Genomic DNA, 20,086 nt, shown 5'->3' on the forward strand with positions numbered 1-20,086 from the left:
GCTATTAGCTGTTGATCAGCTTTATAAAGTTCATTTGATACTATAACCATGGCTATATTTTGAATATTGATTTGGTGAAATGATATTCACCGTCTCAGACTACATGATACCATTGGTAAATATACGTACGACTTAAGTTTAGTCAAATGGCACATAATATGTGAGACAGATGTGTATTTCACAACTCCATGAAAGACGTTTTTGCAATTTTAGTAATGGAATATCTTATTCGTCATGCAGGGGTCCACAAAAAGAGCATAGAATTAGAGTACTTTTTCTTTAAAGGAAACAAACGCCTGAACAGGGACTTGAACCCTGGACCCTCAGATTAAAAGTCTGATGCTCTACCGACTGAGCTATCCAAGCTCTGCTATACTCTACCTTAAAATCAGCTAAACAAATGTGGACGTACACTGACCTACACTTTGTATATTTATATAATTACATATATTAGCAATCAATATTCTAGAGTTTAATAATGAATTGATATTTTAAGCATTTGAAATTTCAGCAGCACACGTAATCCATTATAACTCCGGAAATTTGTACTATCTCATTTTCGGATGACATAGAAATCACGTGTTTAAAATGACACTGTGAAATTAATAAAGGGCCAAATACTATTACTAACTCCTAAATTACATTTTCAGCAGTATCATTGGGAATTTCCTCTTGGGCATAGACTATGCAACATTTTCAAAGCAAACAGTCTCTGTTTAAGTAGACTTTCTTTCACTGCCATTTTGGTAAATGTTTCTGGTGATGGAGAAGCAGGATTGCTGGTTACTGTTTCAATTAGTTATAAAATAGAGGAGGGATAAAATTGACCCAGTTGGTGTTCGAACCCTTAGCGTTTGAATGCTTTTGCTACATTCGCCTAGGACTCCAAGCCGCAATCCATTGCACCAGAGATCCGACCTGATTCAACAAGGTGATCAGAGATTCACAAATAAAAAGATGACCTATAAGTTGTTGACCAACTTTATCAAATTAATCGGCCACTAGCTTACATTTTGAACATTGAATTGGATAAAAGATAATCAACATGTCAAACTACATGATACAGTTTGGGTAAGTCTTCTTAACCCTTGTCAAAGAAAGTAGAGCACAGATGGGTATGTAAGGACTCGATCAAGACTTTTTTGAACCATCTGTAATTGGAATTCCCATTCATTGGATCCTGAAAAGAGTATGCAATTGATATACATTTTCTTTAACCAAGCCGCCTGAACAGGGACTTGAACCCTGGGCCCTCAGATTAAAAGTCTGATGCTCTACCGACTGAGCTATCCAGGCTCTGAGGCAGCAATACACAAAATGACATTATCAACATTAGGAAGTGTCCCAACTATCACTACGTTTTTTAACCCCTTGCGTGCGGGGCGTATTTTCCGCCTGTGCTGACTCCGCCTTGCGCGGGCGGAGTCATGACGGAACGGTTTCGTCATCAGCACAGCTCACCCGTAGCTGATGACGGAACCGTTCTGTCATCAGCACGCAAGGGGTTAAGATGGTTGCCGGTATTAGTACTAAATACAGAGAATATAATAATGAATTGGTACTTGGGATAACAGGATAACAGGGATAAAACTGACTCTGGTGGGATTCGAACCCACAACCTTTGAATATCTTTTTTACATTCACCTAGAAGTCCAATGCGCTATCCATTGCGCCACAGAGCCAATCTGCTATAATGAGGTGCAGAGATGTTCTGAAATGAAATAATGAGCTATTAGCTGTTGATCAGCTTTATAAAGTTCATTTGATACTATAACCATGGCTATATTTTGAATATTGAATTGGTGAAATGATAATCACCGTCTCAGACTACATGATACCATTGGTAAATCTACGTACGACTTAAGTTTAGTCAAATGGCACATAATATGTGAGACAGATGTGTATTTCACAACTCCATGAAAGACGTTTTTGCAATTTTAGTAATGGAATATCTTATTCGTCATGCAGGGGTCCACAAAAAGAGCATACAATTAGAGTACTTTTTCTTTAAAGGAAACAACCGCCTGAACAGGGACTTGAACCATGGACCCTCAGATTAAAAGTCTGATGCTCTACCGACTGAGCTATCCAGGCTCTGCTATACTCTACCTTAAAATCAGCTAAACAAATGTGGACGTACACTGACCTACACTTTGTATATTTATATAATTACATATATTAGCAATCAATATTCTAGAGTTTAATAATGAATTGATATTATAAGCATTTGAAATTTCAGCAGCACACGTAATCCATTATAACTCCGGAAATTTGTACTATCTCATTTTCGGATGACATAGAAATCACGTGTTTAAAATGACACAGTGAAATTAATAAAGGGCCAAATACTATTACTAACTCCTAAATTACATTTTCAGCAGTATCATTGGGAATTTCCTCTTGGGCATAGACTATGCAACATTTTCAAAGCAAACAGTCTCTGTTTAAGTAGACTTTCTTTCACTGCCATTTTGGTAAATGTTTCTGGTGATGGAGAAGCAGGATTGCTGGTTACTGTTTCAATTAGTTATAAAATAGAGGAGGGATAAAATTGACCCAGTTGGTGTTCGAACCCTTAGCGTTTGAATGCTTTTGCTACATTCGCCTAGGACTCCAAGCCGCAATCCATTGCACCAGAGATCCGACCTGATTCAACAAGGTGATCAGAGATTCACAAATAAAAAGATGACCTATAAGTTGTTGACCAACTTTATCAAATTAATCGGACACTAGCTTACATTTTGAACATTGAATTGGATAAAAGATAATCAACATGTAAAACTACATGATACAGTTTGGGTAAGTCTTCTTAACCCTTGTCAAAGAAAGTAGAGCACAGATGGGTATGTAAGGACTCGATCAAGACTTTTTTTAACCATCTGTAATTCGACTTCCCATTCATTGGATCCTGAAAAGAGTATGCAATTGATATACATTTTTTTTTAACCAAGCTGCCTGAACAGGGACTTGAACCCTGGTCCCTCGGATTGAAAGTCTGATGCTCTACCGACTGAGCTATCCAGGCTCTGAGGCAGCAATACACAAAATGACATTATCAACATTAGGAAGTGTCCCAACTATCACTACGTTTTTTAACCCCTTGCGTGCGGGGCGTATTTTCCGCCTGTGCTGACTCCGCCTTGCGCGGGCGGAGTCATGACGGAACGGTTTCGTCATCAGCACAGCTCACCCGTAGCTGATGACGGAACCGTTCTGTCATCAGCACGCAAGGGGTTAAGATGGTTGCCGGTATTAGTACTAAATACAGAGAATATAATAATGAATTGGTACTTGGGATAACAGGATAACAGGGATAAAACTGACTCTGGTGGGATTCGAACCCACAACCTTTGAATATCTTTTTTACATTCACCTAGAAGTCCAATGCGCTATCCATTGCGCCACAGAGCCAATCTGCTATAATGAGGTGCAGAGATGTTCTGAAATGAAATAATGAGCTATTAGCTGTTGATCAGCTTTATAAAGTTCATTTGATACTATAACCATGGCTATATTTTGAATATTGAATTGGTGAAATGATAATCACCGTCTCAGACTACATGATACCATTGGTAAATCTACGTACGACTTAAGTTTAGTCAAATGGCACATAATATGTGAGACAGATGTGTATTTCACAACTCCATGAAAGACGTTTTTGCAATTTTAGTAATGGAATATCTTATTCGTCATGCAGGGGTCCACAAAAAGAGCATACAATTAGAGTACTTTTTCTTTAAAGGAAACAACCGCCTGAACAGGGACTTGAACCCTGGACCCTCAGATTAAAAGTCTGATGCTCTACCGACTGAGCTATCCAGGCTCTGCTATACTCTACCTTAAAATCAGCTAAACAAATGTGGACGTACACTGACCTACACTTTGTATATTTATATAATTACATATATTAGCAATCAATATTCTAGAGTTTAATAATGAATTGATATTATAAGCATTTGAAATTTCAGCAGCACACGTAATCCATTATAACTCCGGAAATTTGTACTATCTCATTTTCGGATGACATAGAAATCACGTGTTTAAAATGACACAGTGAAATTAATAAAGGGCCAAATACTATTACTAACTCCTAAATTACATTTTCAGCAGTATCATTGGGAATTTCCTCTTGGGCATAGACTATGCAACATTTTCAAAGCAAACAGTCTCTGTTTAAGTAGACTTTCTTTCACTGCCATTTTGGTAAATGTTTCTGGTGATGGAGAAGCAGGATTGCTGGTTACTGTTTCAATTAGTTATAAAATAGAGGAGGGATAAAATTGACCCAGTTGGTGTTCGAACCCTTAGCGTTTGAATGCTTTTGCTACATTCGCCTAGGACTCCAAGCCGCAATCCATTGCACCAGAGATCCGACCTGATTCAACAAGGTGATCAGAGATTCACAAATAAAAAGATGACCTATAAGTTGTTGACCAACTTTATCAAATTAATCGGACACTAGCTTACATTTTGAACATTGAATTGGATAAAAGATAATCAACATGTCAAACTACATGATACAGTTTGGGTAAGTCTTCTTAACCCTTGTCAAAGAAAGTAGAGCACAGATGGGTATGTAAGGACTCGATCAAGACTTTTTTTAACCATCTGTAATTCGACTTCCCATTCATTGGATCCTGAAAAGAGTATGCAATTGATATACATTTTTTTTTAACCAAGCTGCCTGAACAGGGACTTGAACCCTGGTCCCTCGGATTGAAAGTCTGATGCTCTACCGACTGAGCTATCCAGGCTCTGAGGCAGCAATACACAAAATGACATTATCAACATTAGGAAGTGTCCCAACTATCACTACGTTTTTTAACCCCTTGCGTGCGGGGCGTATTTTCCGCCTGTGCTGACTCCGCCTTGCGCGGGCGGAGTCATGACGGAACGGTTTCGTCATCAGCACAGCTCACCCGTAGCTGATGACGGAACCGTTCTGTCATCAGCACGCAAGGGGTTAAGATGGTTGCCGGTATTAGTACTAAATACAGAGAATATAATAATGAATTGGTACTTGGGATAACAGGATAACAGGGATAAAACTGACTCTGGTGGGATTCGAACCCACAACCTTTGAATATCTTTTTTACATTCACCTAGAAGTCCAATGCGCTATCCATTGCGCCACAGAGCCAATCTGCTATAATGAGGTGCAGAGATGTTCTGAAATGAAATAATGAGCTATTAGCTGTTGATCAGCTTTATAAAGTTCATTTGATACTATAACCATGGCTATATTTTGAATATTGAATTGGTGAAATGATAATCACCGTCTCAGACTACATGATACCATTGGTAAATCTACGTACGACTTAAGTTTAGTCAAATGGCACATAATATGTGAGACAGATGTGTATTTCACAACTCCATGAAAGACGTTTTTGCAATTTTAGTAATGGAATATCTTATTCGTCATGCAGGGGTCCACAAAAAGAGCATACAATTAGAGTACTTTTTCTTTAAAGGAAACAACCGCCTGAACAGGGACTTGAACCCTGGACCCTCAGATTAAAAGTCTGATGCTCTACCGACTGAGCTATCCAGGCTCTGCTATACTCTACCTTAAAATCAGCTAAACAAATGTGGACGTACACTGACCTACACTTTGTATATTTATATAATTACATATATTAGCAATCAATATTCTAGAGTTTAATAATGAATTGATATTATAAGCATTTGAAATTTCAGCAGCACACGTAATCCATTATAACTCCGGAAATTTGTACTATCTCATTTTCGGATGACATAGAAATCACGTGTTTAAAATGACACAGTGAAATTAATAAAGGGCCAAATACTATTACTAACTCCTAAATTACATTTTCAGCAGTATCATTGGGAATTTCCTCTTGGGCATAGACTATGCAACATTTTCAAAGCAAACAGTCTCTGTTTAAGTAGACTTTCTTTCACTGCCATTTTGGTAAATGTTTCTGGTGATGGAGAAGCAGGATTGCTGGTTACTGTTTCAATTAGTTATAAAATAGAGGAGGGATAAAATTGACCCAGTTGGTGTTCGAACCCTTAGCGTTTGAATGCTTTTGCTACATTCGCCTAGGACTCCAAGCCGCAATCCATTGCACCAGAGATCCGACCTGATTCAACAAGGTGATCAGAGATTCACAAATAAAAAGATGACCTATAAGTTGTTGACCAACTTTATCAAATTAATCGGACACTAGCTTACATTTTGAACATTGAATTGGATAAAAGATAATCAACATGTCAAACTACATGATACAGTTTGGGTAAGTCTTCTTAACCCTTGTCAAAGAAAGTAGAGCACAGATGGGTATGTAAGGACTCGATCAAGACTTTTTTTAACCATCTGTAATTCGACTTCCCATTCATTGGATCCTGAAAAGAGTATGCAATTGATATACATTTTTTTTAACCAAGCTGCCTGAACAGGGACTTGAACCCTGGTCCCTCGGATTGAAAGTCTGATGCTCTACCGACTGAGCTATCCAGGCTCTGAGGCAGCAATACACAAAATGACATTATCAACATTAGGAAGTGTCCCAACTATCACTACATTTTTTAACCCCTTGCGTGCGGGGCGTATTTTCCGCCTGTGCTGACTCCGCCTTGCGCGGGCGGAGTCATGACGGAACGGTTTCGTCATCAGCACAGCTCACCCGTAGCTGATGACGGAACCGTTCTGTCATCAGCACGCAAGGGGTTAAGATGGTTGCCGGTATTAGTACTAAATACAGAGAATATAATAATGAATTGGTACTTGGGATAACAGGATAACAGGGATAAAACTGACTCTGGTGGGATTCGAACCCACAACCTTTGAATATCTTTTTTACATTCACCTAGAAGTCCAATGCGCTATCCATTGCGCCACAGAGCCAATCTGCTATAATGAGGTGCAGAGATGTTCTGAAATGAAATAATGAGCTATTAGCTGTTGATCAGCTTTATAAAGTTCATTTGATACTATAACCATGGCTATATTTTGAATATTGAATTGGTGAAATGATAATCACCGTCTCAGACTACATGATACCACTGGTAAATCTACGTACGACTTAAGTTTAGTCAAATGGCACATAATATGTGAGACAGATGTGTATTTCACAACTCCATGAAAGACGTTTTTGCAATTTTAGTAATGGAAAATCTTATTCGTCATGCAGGGGTCCACAAAAAGAGCATACAATTACAGTACTTTTTCTTTAAAGGAAACAACCGCCTGAACAGGGACTTGAACCCTGGACCCTCAGATTTAAAGTCTGATGCTCTACCGACTGAGCTATCCAGGCTCTGCTATACTCCACCTTAAAATCAGCTAAACAAATGTGGACGTACACTGACCTACACTTTGTATATTTATATAATTACATATATTAGCAATCAATATTCTAGAGTTTAATAATGAATTGATATTTTAAGCATTTGAAATTTCAGCAGCACACGTAATCCATTATAACTCCGGAAATTTGTACTATCTCATTTTCGGATGACATAGAAATCACGTGTTTAAAATGACACAGTGAAATTAATAAAGGGCCAAATACTATTACTAACTCCTAAATTACATTTTCAGCAGTATCATTGGGAATTTCCTCTTGGGCATAGACTATGCAACATTTTCAAAGCAAACAGTCTCTGTTTAAGTAGACTTTCTTTCACTGCCATTTTGGTAAATGTTTCTGGTGATGGAGAAGCAGGATTGCTGGTTACTGTTTCAATTAGTTATAAAATAGAGGAGGGATAAAATTGACCCAGTTGGTGTTCGAACCCTTAGCGTTTGAATGCTTTTGCTACATTCGCCTAGGACTCCAAGCCGCAATCCATTGCACCAGAGATCCGACCTGATTCAACAAGGTGATCAGAGATTCACAAATAAAAAGATGACCTATAAGTTGTTGACCAACTTTATCAAATTAATCGGACACTAGCTTACATTTTGAACATTGAATTGGATAAAAGATAATCAACATGTCAAACTACATGATACAGTTTGGGTAAGTCTTCTTAACCCTTGTCAAAGAAAGTAGAGCACAGATGGGTATGTAAGGACTCGATCAAGACTTTTTTGAACCATCTGTAATTGGAATTCCCATTCATTGGATCCTGAAAAGAGTATGCAATTGATATACATTTTCTTTAACCAAGCCGCCTGAACAGGGACTTGAACCCTGGGCCCTCAGATTAAAAGTCTGATGCTCTACCGACTGAGCTATCCAGGCTCTGAGGCAGCAATACACAAAATGACATTATCAACATTAGGAAGTGTCACAACTATCACTACGTTTTTTAACCCCTTGCGTGCGGGGCGTATTTTCCGCCTGTGCTGACTCCGCCTTGCGCGGGCGGAGTCATGACGGAACGGTTTCGTCATCAGCACAGCTCACCCGTAGCTGATGACGGAACCGTTCTGTCATCAGCACGCAAGGGGTTAAGATGGTTGCCGGTATTAGTACTAAATACAGAGAATATAATAATGAATTGGTACTTGGGATAACAGGATAACAGGGATAAAACTGACTCTGGTGGGATTCAAACCCACAACCTTTGAATTTCTTTTTTACATTCACCTAGAAGTCCAATGCGCTATCCATTGCGCCACAGAGCCAATCTGCTATAATGAGGTGCAGAGATGTTCTGAAATGAAATAATGAGCTATTAGCTGTTGATCAGCTTTATAAAGTTCATTTGATACTATAACCATGGCTATATTTTGAATATTGATTTGGTGAAATGATATTCACCGTCTCAGACTACATGATACCATTGGTAAATCTACGTACGACTTAAGTTTAGTCAAATGGCACATAATATGTGAGACAGATGTGTATTTCACAACTCCATGAAAGACGTTTTTGCAATTTTAGTAATGGAATATCTTATTCGTCATGCAGGGGTCCACAAAAAGAGCATAGAATTAGAGTACTTTTTCTTTAAAGGAAACAAACGCCTGAACAGGGACTTGAACCCTGGACCCTCAGATTAAAAGTCTGATGCTCTACCGACTGAGCTATCCAAGCTCTGCTATACTCTACCTTAAAATCAGCTAAACAAATGTGGACGTACACTGACCTACACTTTGTATATTTATATAATTACATATATTAGCAATCAATATTCTAGAGTTTAATAATGAATTGATATTTTAAGCATTTGAAATTTCAGCAGCACACGTAATCCATTATAACTCCGGAAATTTGTACTATCTCATTTTCGGATGACATAGAAATCACGTGTTTAAAATGACACTGTGAAATTAATAAAGGGCCAAATACTATTACTAACTCCTAAATTAAATTTTCAGCAGTATCATTGGGAATTTCCTCTTGGGCATAGACTATGCAACATTTTCAAAGCAAACAGTCTCTGTTTAAGTAGACTTTCTTTCACTGCCATTTTGGTAAATGTTTCTGGTGATGGAGAAGCAGGATTGCTGGTTACTGTTTCAATTAGTTATAAAATAGAGGAGGGATAAAATTGACCCAGTTGGTGTTCGAACCCTTAGCGTTTGAATGCTTTTGCTACATTCGCCTAGGACTCCAAGCCGCAATCCATTGCACCAGAGATCCGACCTGATTCAACAAGGTGATCAGAGATTCACAAATAAAAAGATGACCTATAAGTTGTTGACCAACTTTATCAAATTAATCGGCCACTAGCTTACATTTTGAACATTGAATTGGATAAAAGATAATCAACATGTCAAACTACATGATACAGTTTGGGTAAGTCTTCTTAACCCTTGTCAAAGAAAGTAGAGCACAGATGGGTATGTAAGGACTCGATCAAGACTTTTTTGAACCATCTGTAATTGGAATTCCCATTCATTGGATCCTGAAAAGAGTATGCAATTGATATACATTTTCTTTAACCAAGCCGCCTGAACAGGGACTTGAACCCTGGGCCCTCAGATTAAAAGTCTGATGCTCTACCGACTGAGCTATCCAGGCTCTGAGGCAGCAATACACAAAATGACATTATCAACATTAGGAAGTGTCCCAACTATCACTACGTTTTTTAACCCCTTGCGTGCGGGGCGTATTTTCCGCCTGTGCTGACTCCGCCTTGCGCGGGCGGAGTCATGACGGAACGGTTTCGTCATCAGCACAGCTCACCCGTAGCTGATGACGGAACCGTTCTGTCATCAGCACGCAAGGGGTTAAGATGGTTGCCGGTATTAGTACTAAATACAGAGAATATAATAATGAATTGGTACTTGGGATAACAGGATAACAGGGATAAAACTGACTCTGGTGGGATTCGAACCCACAACCTTTGAATATCTTTTTTACATTCACCTAGAAGTCCAATGCGCTATCCATTGCGCCACAGAGCCAATCTGCTATAATGAGGTGCAGAGATGTTCTGAAATGAAATAATGAGCTATTAGCTGTTGATCAGCTTTATAAAGTTCATTTGATACTATAACCATGGCTATATTTTGAATATTGAATTGGTGAAATGATAATCACCGTCTCAGACTACATGATACCATTGGTAAATCTACGTACGACTTAAGTTTAGTCAAATGGCACATAATATGTGAGACAGATGTGTATTTCACAACTCCATGAAAGACGTTTTTGCAATTTTAGTAATGGAATATCTTATTCGTCATGCAGGGGTCCACAAAAAGAGCATACAATTAGAGTACTTTTTCTTTAAAGGAAACAACCGCCTGAACAGGGACTTGAACCCTGGACCCTCAGATTAAAAGTCTGATGCTCTACCGACTGAGCTATCCAGGCTCTGCTATACTCTACCTTAAAATCAGCTAAACAAATGTGGACGTACACTGACCTACACTTTGTATATTTATATAATTACATATATTAGCAATCAATATTCTAGAGTTTAATAATGAATTGATATTATAAGCATTTGAAATTTCAGCAGCACACGTAATCCATTATAACTCCGGAAATTTGTACTATCTCATTTTCGGATGACATAGAAATCACGTGTTTAAAATGACACAGTGAAATTAATAAAGGGCCAAATACTATTACTAACTCCTAAATTACATTTTCAGCAGTATCATTGGGAATTTCCTCTTGGGCATAGACTATGCAACATTTTCAAAGCAAACAGTCTCTGTTTAAGTAGACTTTCTTTCACTGCCATTTTGGTAAATGTTTCTGGTGATGGAGAAGCAGGATTGCTGGTTACTGTTTCAATTAGTTATAAAATAGAGGAGGGATAAAATTGACCCAGTTGGTGTTCGAACCCTTAGCGTTTGAATGCTTTTGCTACATTCGCCTAGGACTCCAAGCCGCAATCCATTGCACCAGAGATCCGACCTGATTCAACAAGGTGATCAGAGATTCACAAATAAAAAGATGACCTATAAGTTGTTGACCAACTTTATCAAATTAATCGGACACTAGCTTACATTTTGAACATTGAATTGGATAAAAGATAATCAACATGTCAAACTACATGATACAGTTTGGGTAAGTCTTCTTAACCCTTGTCAAAGAAAGTAGAGCACAGATGGGTATGTAAGGACTCGATCAAGACTTTTTTTAACCATCTGTAATTCGACTTCCCATTCATTGGATCCTGAAAAGAGTATGCAATTGATATACATTTTTTTTAACCAAGCTGCCTGAACAGGGACTTGAACCCTGGTCCCTCGGATTGAAAGTCTGATGCTCTACCGACTGAGCTATCCAGGCTCTGAGGCAGCAATACACAAAATGACATTATCAACATTAGGAAGTGTCCCAACTATCACTACGTTTTTTAACCCCTTGCGTGCGGGGCGTATTTTCCGCCTGTGCTGACTCCGCCTTGCGCGGGCGGAGTCATGACGGAACGGTTTCGTCATCAGCACAGCTCACCCGTAGCTGATGACGGAACCGTTCTGTCATCAGCACGCAAGGGGTTAAGATGGTTGCCGGTATTAGTACTAAATACAGAGAATATAATAATGAATTGGTACTTGGGATAACAGGATAACAGGGATAAAACTGACTCTGGTGGGATTCGAACCCACAACCTTTGAATATCTTTTTTACATTCACCTAGAAGTCCAATGCGCTATCCATTGCGCCACAGAGCCAATCTGCTATAATGAGGTGCAGAGATGTTCTGAAATGAAATAATGAGCTATTAGCTGTTGATCAGCTTTATAAAGTTCATTTGATACTATAACCATGGCTATATTTTGAATATTGAATTGGTGAAATGATAATCACCGTCTCAGACTACATGATACCACTGGTAAATCTACGTACGACTTAAGTTTAGTCAAATGGCACATAATATGTGAGACAGATGTGTATTTCACAACTCCATGAAAGACGTTTTTGCAATTTTAGTAATGGAAAATCTTATATGGCTGAGATACCCGCCACCCCCTCTCAACACAATCCCCAAAAGGAAGGGAAACCGGAAACAGTTCTTGAAGTTTTTGGATGTGGGGAGGGAGTGACCCTCCCCCGGCCGTATTTATTAAAACAAAAAATTAAAACATTAAACGTTTCATTTTATGTACAATTTCATTATCACATTGCGATGTTTGGCTCACCTTAACATATTCTCTAATACAGAGTTTCTCCTAGCCGAACTAGCATCCAACAAAAACATTCTCTAGAAAAACTGAAATTGTACATCCTAACGTTTAAGGGCCAACGGCAAGGTCATAACCGGTGTCAAGATCCCTAACCAGACTTACCCCTCCCACTTGTGAGGGGCGACAGCACAGAGGCTTACCTCAAGTGCAACTACTAACAATTTCCCTTGACTTGACGGGGGCACTTAAGACTCGACGCCATTTAAAGGTCGTTCGAAGACTTGTGTGTGGTATCTAGAAGGTATCGTGGACCTCCCCCCATCCCACACAACTTACCGCATCTGCCGTCGCAGATGACCCTGGCCCCGGGAAATTCCCCAGGAGGGGGCTGTAACCCCTCCTCCAACGGAAGGGGCCTTGACCGCCTTTCCTTTACTTCCGGCGACCCGCCCTTAGACGGGACCGCCTCCCCACTGAGGGGCCAATGGCCACCTCTCCCGAGCGCTCCCATCCGTGTTGGGTGACGCCCACTCATAGGGATCTACCAATTAGTGCTCACCGATCATGACCTTACCGCCTACCAAAAATAAATACGACAATTTTTATTCAAACCTACAAAAAACATTGGTCGCTACGACCGAAGGAACATGCTAAAAAATACAACACTACACCAAATCATTTTAATCGAAACAAACTACACAATATTCACCATACTTTATTATGATCAACAACAAACTGATACTTTCACAGCCTGTAAACGGAATGGAAAAACAAACTTATAAATTCACTTTATTGCACAACAACTTGCTGTCCTCAGGGGCTGGTGGGTGGGTCAAAATTGGCTCTTCGTTCTGTCCCGAGCTCACGTGTAGCGAGGAGGTGCAGCTTCGGAGCACAAGAACAAGAGGACGTCTTCTGGTCTTGCGTCTCTTTTTATCCGTCTTCGGGGCGGGCGAGAACCCGCCCCTGCCCGCCCCTAGGGCGGGGCTGGCTACGTCGGTGTCTAGGCCAGCCCACTCTAGGGCGGGAAAAAGCGCGCCCCGGCTACGCCGCTTCGGGCATACCAGCCGAGACACGCCTCCCGCCCAAAAATGGCTTCCCGGGGGGATCGAGGCACTCCACCATACGTTCGGGGGGACCGAGTGGTCGCCCCTTTCCATATGGCTGAGATACCCGCCACCCCCTCTCAACACAATCCCCAAAAGGAAGGGAAACCGGAAACAGTTCTTGAAGTTTTTGGATGTGGGGAGGGAGTGACCCTCCCCCGGCCGTATTTATTAAAACAAAAAATTAAAACATTAAACGTTTCATTTTATGTACAATTTCATTATCACATTGCGATGTTTGGCTCACCTTAACATATTCTCTAATACAGAGTTTCTCCTAGCCGAACTAGCATCCAACAAAAACATTCTCTAGAAAAACTGAAATTGTACATCCTAACGTTTAAGGGCCAACGGCAAGGTCATAACCGGTGTCAAGATCCCTAACCAGACTTACCCCTCCCACTTGTGAGGGGCGACAGCACAGAGGCTTACCTCAAGTGCAACTACTAACAATTTCCCTTGACTTGACGGGGGCACTTAAGACTCGACGCCATTTAAAGGTCGTTCGAAGACTTGTGTGTGGTATCTAGAAGGTATCGTGGACCTCCCCCCATCCCACACAACTTACCGCATCTGCCGTCGCAGATGACCCTGGCCCCGGGAAATTCCCCAGGAGGGGGCTGTAACCCCTCCTCCAACGGAAGGGGCCTTGACCGCCTTTCCTTTACTTCCGGCGACCCGCCCTTAGACGGGACCGCCTCCCCACTGAGGGGCCAATGGCCACCTCTCCCGAGCGCTCCCATCCGTGTTGGGTGACGCCCACTCATAGGGATCTACCAATTAGTGCTCACCGATCATGACCTTACCGCCACAGGTCCGGATAGTTGACCGGCTATCCGGACCCCCCACAAAACTCCTACCTAAAGGTCATGTCTTAATGATTTTAACCAGGCTAAGAAGTCTCCTATGAGTAACTCATTCCCCACCCTCGACAAATGCACACCATCCCCCAGATACATACTGTCATCATTAATACAACTATGCGAGATCGAATGCAATGTCTTGGAACGGAACAACCTACTCACTTTGTTATTCAGTTTTCTAACAGAATGATTTAAAGCAGGGATCGAGATAGCCCCCCGCCATACTTTTCGTGGGATCATATGAGACCACGCAATTATGCACCCCGGAACTCTCCTTGCTAACCAACTTACCGTGGAAAGCATAGTCTCCAGGAGAAGTCGTCTACCGGTAGTGACCAAATCATTACCCCCTAAATGCACTATGACTATGGACGGCGGTGACCTCATCCGCTCTAACAAACCCTCAAAAAATGCCTGAAACTGGTCAATACAGAGACCGCCCCTTCCGTAGAAGGACACTCTGTACCCGTATTCCCCAGGTACGTGAACCATGTCACCTGCTTTGAATACGTCCGCGGCCCGTCTCACGTATGAGTGGCCCACGACCCACACCTCCTTCCTTACAGCCGGTGATGTGCAACCGCTGGCCTGGTGTTGGGTCGACTGCACAGTCCGCCCTGCCTCGTAGGCTTGCGCAACTGAAAACAAACAAAGACAAGAGGCGTGAGTACATGATTACAGCTTCACAACATGTGCAATCGCACGTACCTCTTATAACAATTGGAGGACCAACGCCCCACACGTTTTACTTGTTCTACATTAAGACCCCTGGCTGTAGCTTCAGTGGCAGCCCCTATCCGAAAGGAATGGGTCCCAAATTCGCCCGGGTCCAAGCCCGTTGCGGCAATGGCCATTGCAAGCACCCGCTGAAACTGAAACCTCGTCAGTGGGGTGGCGTCTGCATGCCTCAACAATGTCCCCCCCCATGATGCCACCCTTCGTGCTAGGTAGTCTTCTAAGCACTGTACCGGACACATGGAGGATCCGGGGGTCCGGCGAATGATCGTGCAGTCCCCCCTCCCGTCCTGGTCGGACTTGGACCTGAGAAAGGAGACAATCATCGCATCGCCCCTGATCCGGACATGTTCCCTGCACAAGCCCCCCGACACATCCTGTTTGTTCCTTGCAACCAGCTCACTAACTCTCATAGCCCCGTGAAATGCCAGCGTAAATGCAGTCCGGAACAAACAGGTCTCGAAAGGGGACGAGCACGTGTTAGGGAGTGAGGCCAGTAACTGGGCCAACCTATCCAGACCTATCGGTCGTCTTACGTCTACTCTGCGACCCTCTAGGCGTTGCCACCCACGCAGCGCTTTTTGTACCGTAAAAGACGCTGTCGGGTCCTGGATGCCATGGGCCTTGGCAACAAAGGAAATGGCGGCACGATGCCTTTGGGCCGTAGCCACCGATTTCCCAGCCCTACGTAAAGACATCAGAAAAAGTACTACGCACTCTTCCTGCCCCCACAGTCCCCCTCTCTCTTCCCCCAAAAAGGCTAAATAGGCCTGAAACGCCCCTTCATATGCCTTCCTTGTCCTGGGTGCTAGACTCTCTCCCACGAGGTGACGAAGTTCGGGGCACCGAGAGACCAGAGAGCTTCGGGGAAGGGTGCCGGCTCTGGGTCCGCTGAAGGAAGGAAACCCGAGAAAGCCTGCATGTGAAAACGAGACAGTGCATCAGCAGCCTGATTCATCACCCCTGGGACATGTTTTGCTCTGAATATCACGTTCAGTTGCATACACAGTAAGACAATTTCTTTGAGCAGCCTCAAAATCAATTTACAACGGGCTGCCTGACTATTGATGCATTCTACCACGGTCATATTGTCGGACCAGAACACGACAGAATGATCTCTGAACCCGTCTGGCCATGTACTCAGGGCCACCAGAATGGGAAATAGTTCAAGGAAAGCTATATTACCCGTCAGCCCCTTCTCGTGCCACCATAGGGGCCACTTTTGTGCAGACCATTTTGTGCCGAAGATGGCGCCAAAACCTATACTTCCTGCTGAATCTGTCCATAGCCCAAGCTCTTCGGAGGACACGGCTGGCTTGTTCCAGACGACTCGGCCATTGAAGTCCGCCAAAAATGCTAACCAAATCCGCATGTCCTGGCGGACTTCGGCCGATAATCTCGTGCGATGATGCCCTTCTCTTAAGCCAACCATTGATTGGGCAATCGAGCGGGAAAACGGGCGAGCCATTGGGATCACCCTCAAGGCAAAGTTCAACTTTCCCACTAATTGTTGCAACTGGTGCAGTGTAACCTTAGGTGCATTTAAACATACTTGGAGGGCTGTCCTGAATTTCAACACTTTGCTAGCTGGTAAACGGAAACACCCCTCCCTTGAGTCCAACTCGATCCCCAAAAACTCGAGGCAAGTCGTGGGACCCATAGTCTTACCCGTTGCCAATGGCACACCAAAATGACCCATCAACACACAGAATTCATCTAAGGCCTGGGCACAATCGGGACTTCCGGCGGAGCCCAGGAACAAAAAGTCGTCAAGGTAGTGCATTACATTTCGAAAACCCGTTTTCTTAGTAAACACCCATTGCAGGAAAGTACTGAATTGCTCAAAATAAGCACATGATATAGAGCAACCCATTGGCATACACCTATCCATGTAAAATGACCCCTGGAACCCGAATCCCAAAAGACGCTGATCGTCTGGGTGTACCGGGAGCAACCGGAACGCTGACTCGATATCAGATTTCGCCATCAACGTCCCGGGCCCCAGGCGATTCAAGATGGCTACTGCCTCATCAAACGATGCGTATCGCACCGAACAAACTTCCGGATCAATTGCGTTGTTCACCGAAAGACCATGTGGAGCAGACAGATTATGGATCAAACGGAACTCACCTGGGTCCCTCTTGGGGACCACCCCTAACGGAGAACAAACAAAATTCGGTACCGGGGGTACACTAAACGGGCCGGCAACCCGTCCCCGGCTAACCTCTTTCTGAATTTTCTCATGCACTACAGATGTATGTTGCAACACGGAAAGTTGATTTTTGCACATCCCTACCCCCTGAAAGTCCCCCACCGGGATGCGGAAACCATGTGAAAAACCGTTCCGCAGCACCCCGGCAGAAGTACGATCCGGGTATTCGCTGAGCCAGGGAATCATTGCCAAGGTATCAATCGGGGTTGGTAACGGCGCCCCTCGGCCAAGCTTAGACCTGTTTGGCGCCCCCCTTACCCCCATTCTCACCCGTTCTGGCTCTGCACGATGACTCAGGATGGGACGACCCACACGTACTACATTCGTGTTTGAATTTACACAATCCCGGAGGCCTGGTACATTTCCCTTTGTTAAAATTAAAACAGAAACCCTTTCTCCCTGTATTGCCTGCGGGCCTTGACTGGTCGTCGGTGCTCGTACCTGGACGAAAGGGCGTCCCCACATTTTGGCGGGAGTAATCAATAACATTGCTCCCAACCAATGGCATTCTTAACATTCCCGATTCTTTCATTTTATCCCATGTTATAGAATCGTAACAATCCCAAGTCAAACTCTTGTTATGTTCCTTCTCTTTCCTGAACAGGTTGTCATAACAAAACCAATGGTTACCTTGATACGATGTCGAGTACCCCATAATTCGTGATTGATAAACGGGAAACTCAGGAAGCAACTCGGGCCTACGACCCCCCAAAATCGATGTGAAAATACCCCACGCATTGCCCCAGTTGCCAATATTCTCATTCACCTTAAAGGCGGCCATTTTTGCGCGCCAAACACTCGGATGCATTAAGTCCTTCTGACTTTTAACATGCTCCATATCATAATGGTCAACAAGCAAGGAGAAAATATTCACATACTCCCCAGACCAGATCTTTTCCTTTATAGCCAAAGGCACATGTTGTCCCAGTCTCTCTCTACGAGAGGGTGCTGACTCGTCCCTTGCAATCGGCAATGGCCGCTTACCTGAACCGGACGCGACTTCTGCCGCTTGCGGCTTGTCTTTAGCCGCCTCCCTTTTCTCACGAAGTCCTTTTATCAGCGCCTGTGCCTCGGCAGCCGCGGCGCCATCACTACTATCCCCCAACCATGCTGCTAGCTGTGCTGCCAGCTCGGGGGGCATGTCTCCCTTGGGTGTCGGGGTGACGACAACAGGGATTGGATTCCCCTCGATCGGTACTGGGGTCGGCGCCTCGAGCGGGGCAGAGGGAACCGGGACGTCTCCACCGGCTGGAACCCTTCTCGGCCTCTTAGGTCTCCCTCCAGCCGGCGCAGGGCCCGTACCCTCCTCCCCGTCCCGTTCTGCCAACCGTTTCTTTATGTCGGACACTTCTTTGCAAAGGGCCCGCACCATCTGGTCGGTCGTCATTCTCTTCGCGCCTTTCTTGGGCATCTCCCCGAGGAAGTATCTAGAAGACAAGAAAAAGGATCAAAACGCTCAAAATTGGCTCTTCGTTCTGTCCCGAGCTCACGTGTAGCGAGGAGGTGCAGCTTCGGAGCACAAGAACAAGAGGACGTCTTCTGGTCTTGCGTCTCTTTTTATCCGTCTTCGGGGCGGGCGAGAACCCGCCCCTGCCCGCCCCTAGGGCGGGGCTGGCTACGTCGGTGTCTAGGCCAGCCCACTCTAGGGCGGGAAAAAGCGCGCCCCGGCTACGCCGCTTCGGGCATACCAGCCGAGACACGCCTCCCGCCCAAAAATGGCTTCCCGGGGGGATCGAGGCACTCCACCATACGTTCGGGGGGACCGAGTGGTCGCCCCTTTCCATTCGTCATGCAGGGGTCCACAAAAAGAGCATACAATTAGAGTACTTTTTCTTTAAAGGAAACAACCGCCTGAACAGGGACTTGAACCCTGGACCCTCAGATTTAAAGTCTGATGCTCTACCGACTGAGCTATCCAGGCTCTGCTATACTCCACCTTAAAATCAGCTAAACAAATGTGGACGTACACTGACCTACACTTTGTATATTTATATAATTACATATATTAGCAATCAATATTCTAGAGTTTAATAATGAATTGATATTTTAAGCATTTGAAATTTCAGCAGCACACGTAATCCATTATAACTCCGGAAATTTGTACTATCTCATTTTCGGATGACATAGAAATCACGTGTTTAAAATGACACAGTGAAATTAATAAAGGGCCAAATACTATTACTAACTCCTAAATTACATTTTCAGCAGTATCATTGGGAATTTCCTCTTGGGCATAGACTATGCAACATTTTCAAAGCAAACAGTCTCTGTTTAAGTAGACTTTCTTTCACTGCCATTTTGGTAAATGTTTCTGGTGATGGAGAAGCAGGATTGCTGGTTACTGTTTCAATTAGTTATAAAATAGAGGAGGGATAAAATTGACCCAGTTGGTGTTCGAACCCTTAGCGTTTGAATGCTTTTGCTACATTCGCCTAGGACTCCAAGCCGCAATCCATTGCACCAGAGATCCGACCTGATTCAACAAGGTGATCAGAGATTCACAAATAAAAAGATGACCTATAAGTTGTTGACCAACTTTATCAAATTAATCGGACACTAGCTTACATTTTGAACATTGAATTGGATAAAAGATAATCAACATGTCAAACTACATGATACAGTTTGGGTAAGTCTTCTTAACCCTTGTCAAAGAAAGTAGAGCACA

At 43.2% G+C, this 20,086-nt stretch overlaps 17 non-coding genes across 17 annotated transcripts; all 17 read right to left on the minus strand.

The window, feature by feature from the left end:
• Positions 1-1,223: 1,223 nt before the first annotated feature.
• Positions 1,224-1,296, minus strand: TRNAK-UUU (transfer RNA lysine (anticodon UUU)). The gene has a single exon. It is a non-coding gene; the product is annotated as a tRNA-Lys (tRNA).
• A 295-nt stretch (positions 1,297-1,591) lies between these two features.
• Positions 1,592-1,682, minus strand: TRNAR-UCU (transfer RNA arginine (anticodon UCU)). Its single transcript is given in 2 exon segments — positions 1,592-1,627; positions 1,646-1,682. It is a non-coding gene; the product is annotated as a tRNA-Arg (tRNA).
• A 1,270-nt stretch (positions 1,683-2,952) lies between these two features.
• TRNAE-UUC (transfer RNA glutamic acid (anticodon UUC)) lies at positions 2,953-3,025 on the minus strand. Its single transcript has one exon. It is a non-coding gene; the product is annotated as a tRNA-Glu (tRNA).
• A 295-nt stretch (positions 3,026-3,320) lies between these two features.
• Positions 3,321-3,411, minus strand: TRNAR-UCU (transfer RNA arginine (anticodon UCU)). The gene is given in 2 exon segments: positions 3,321-3,356; positions 3,375-3,411. It is a non-coding gene; the product is annotated as a tRNA-Arg (tRNA).
• Positions 3,412-3,750: 339 nt separating this feature from the next.
• On the minus strand, positions 3,751-3,823 carry TRNAK-UUU (transfer RNA lysine (anticodon UUU)). The gene has a single exon. It is a non-coding gene; the product is annotated as a tRNA-Lys (tRNA).
• An 858-nt stretch (positions 3,824-4,681) lies between these two features.
• Positions 4,682-4,754, minus strand: TRNAE-UUC (transfer RNA glutamic acid (anticodon UUC)). Its single transcript has one exon. It is a non-coding gene; the product is annotated as a tRNA-Glu (tRNA).
• Positions 4,755-5,049: 295 nt separating this feature from the next.
• On the minus strand, positions 5,050-5,140 carry TRNAR-UCU (transfer RNA arginine (anticodon UCU)). The gene is given in 2 exon segments: positions 5,050-5,085; positions 5,104-5,140. It is a non-coding gene; the product is annotated as a tRNA-Arg (tRNA).
• Positions 5,141-5,479: 339 nt separating this feature from the next.
• Positions 5,480-5,552, minus strand: TRNAK-UUU (transfer RNA lysine (anticodon UUU)). The gene has a single exon. It is a non-coding gene; the product is annotated as a tRNA-Lys (tRNA).
• An 857-nt stretch (positions 5,553-6,409) lies between these two features.
• Positions 6,410-6,482, minus strand: TRNAE-UUC (transfer RNA glutamic acid (anticodon UUC)). Its single transcript has one exon. It is a non-coding gene; the product is annotated as a tRNA-Glu (tRNA).
• A 295-nt stretch (positions 6,483-6,777) lies between these two features.
• On the minus strand, positions 6,778-6,868 carry TRNAR-UCU (transfer RNA arginine (anticodon UCU)). Its single transcript is given in 2 exon segments — positions 6,778-6,813; positions 6,832-6,868. It is a non-coding gene; the product is annotated as a tRNA-Arg (tRNA).
• A 1,269-nt stretch (positions 6,869-8,137) lies between these two features.
• Positions 8,138-8,210, minus strand: TRNAK-UUU (transfer RNA lysine (anticodon UUU)). Its single transcript has one exon. It is a non-coding gene; the product is annotated as a tRNA-Lys (tRNA).
• Positions 8,211-8,505: 295 nt separating this feature from the next.
• On the minus strand, positions 8,506-8,596 carry TRNAR-UCU (transfer RNA arginine (anticodon UCU)). Its single transcript is given in 2 exon segments — positions 8,506-8,541; positions 8,560-8,596. It is a non-coding gene; the product is annotated as a tRNA-Arg (tRNA).
• Positions 8,597-9,865: 1,269 nt separating this feature from the next.
• TRNAK-UUU (transfer RNA lysine (anticodon UUU)) lies at positions 9,866-9,938 on the minus strand. Its single transcript has one exon. It is a non-coding gene; the product is annotated as a tRNA-Lys (tRNA).
• A 295-nt stretch (positions 9,939-10,233) lies between these two features.
• TRNAR-UCU (transfer RNA arginine (anticodon UCU)) lies at positions 10,234-10,324 on the minus strand. The gene is given in 2 exon segments: positions 10,234-10,269; positions 10,288-10,324. It is a non-coding gene; the product is annotated as a tRNA-Arg (tRNA).
• Positions 10,325-10,663: 339 nt separating this feature from the next.
• TRNAK-UUU (transfer RNA lysine (anticodon UUU)) lies at positions 10,664-10,736 on the minus strand. The gene has a single exon. It is a non-coding gene; the product is annotated as a tRNA-Lys (tRNA).
• Positions 10,737-11,593: 857 nt separating this feature from the next.
• Positions 11,594-11,666, minus strand: TRNAE-UUC (transfer RNA glutamic acid (anticodon UUC)). The gene has a single exon. It is a non-coding gene; the product is annotated as a tRNA-Glu (tRNA).
• Positions 11,667-11,961: 295 nt separating this feature from the next.
• Positions 11,962-12,052, minus strand: TRNAR-UCU (transfer RNA arginine (anticodon UCU)). Its single transcript is given in 2 exon segments — positions 11,962-11,997; positions 12,016-12,052. It is a non-coding gene; the product is annotated as a tRNA-Arg (tRNA).
• Between the last annotated feature and the right edge of the window lie 8,034 nt (positions 12,053-20,086).

The sequence above is a fragment of the Lissotriton vulgaris genome, unplaced genomic scaffold (assembly GCF_964263255.1).
Source record: "Lissotriton vulgaris unplaced genomic scaffold, aLisVul1.2 SCAFFOLD_1527, whole genome shotgun sequence".
Lineage (NCBI taxonomy): Eukaryota > Metazoa > Chordata > Amphibia > Caudata > Salamandridae > Lissotriton > Lissotriton vulgaris.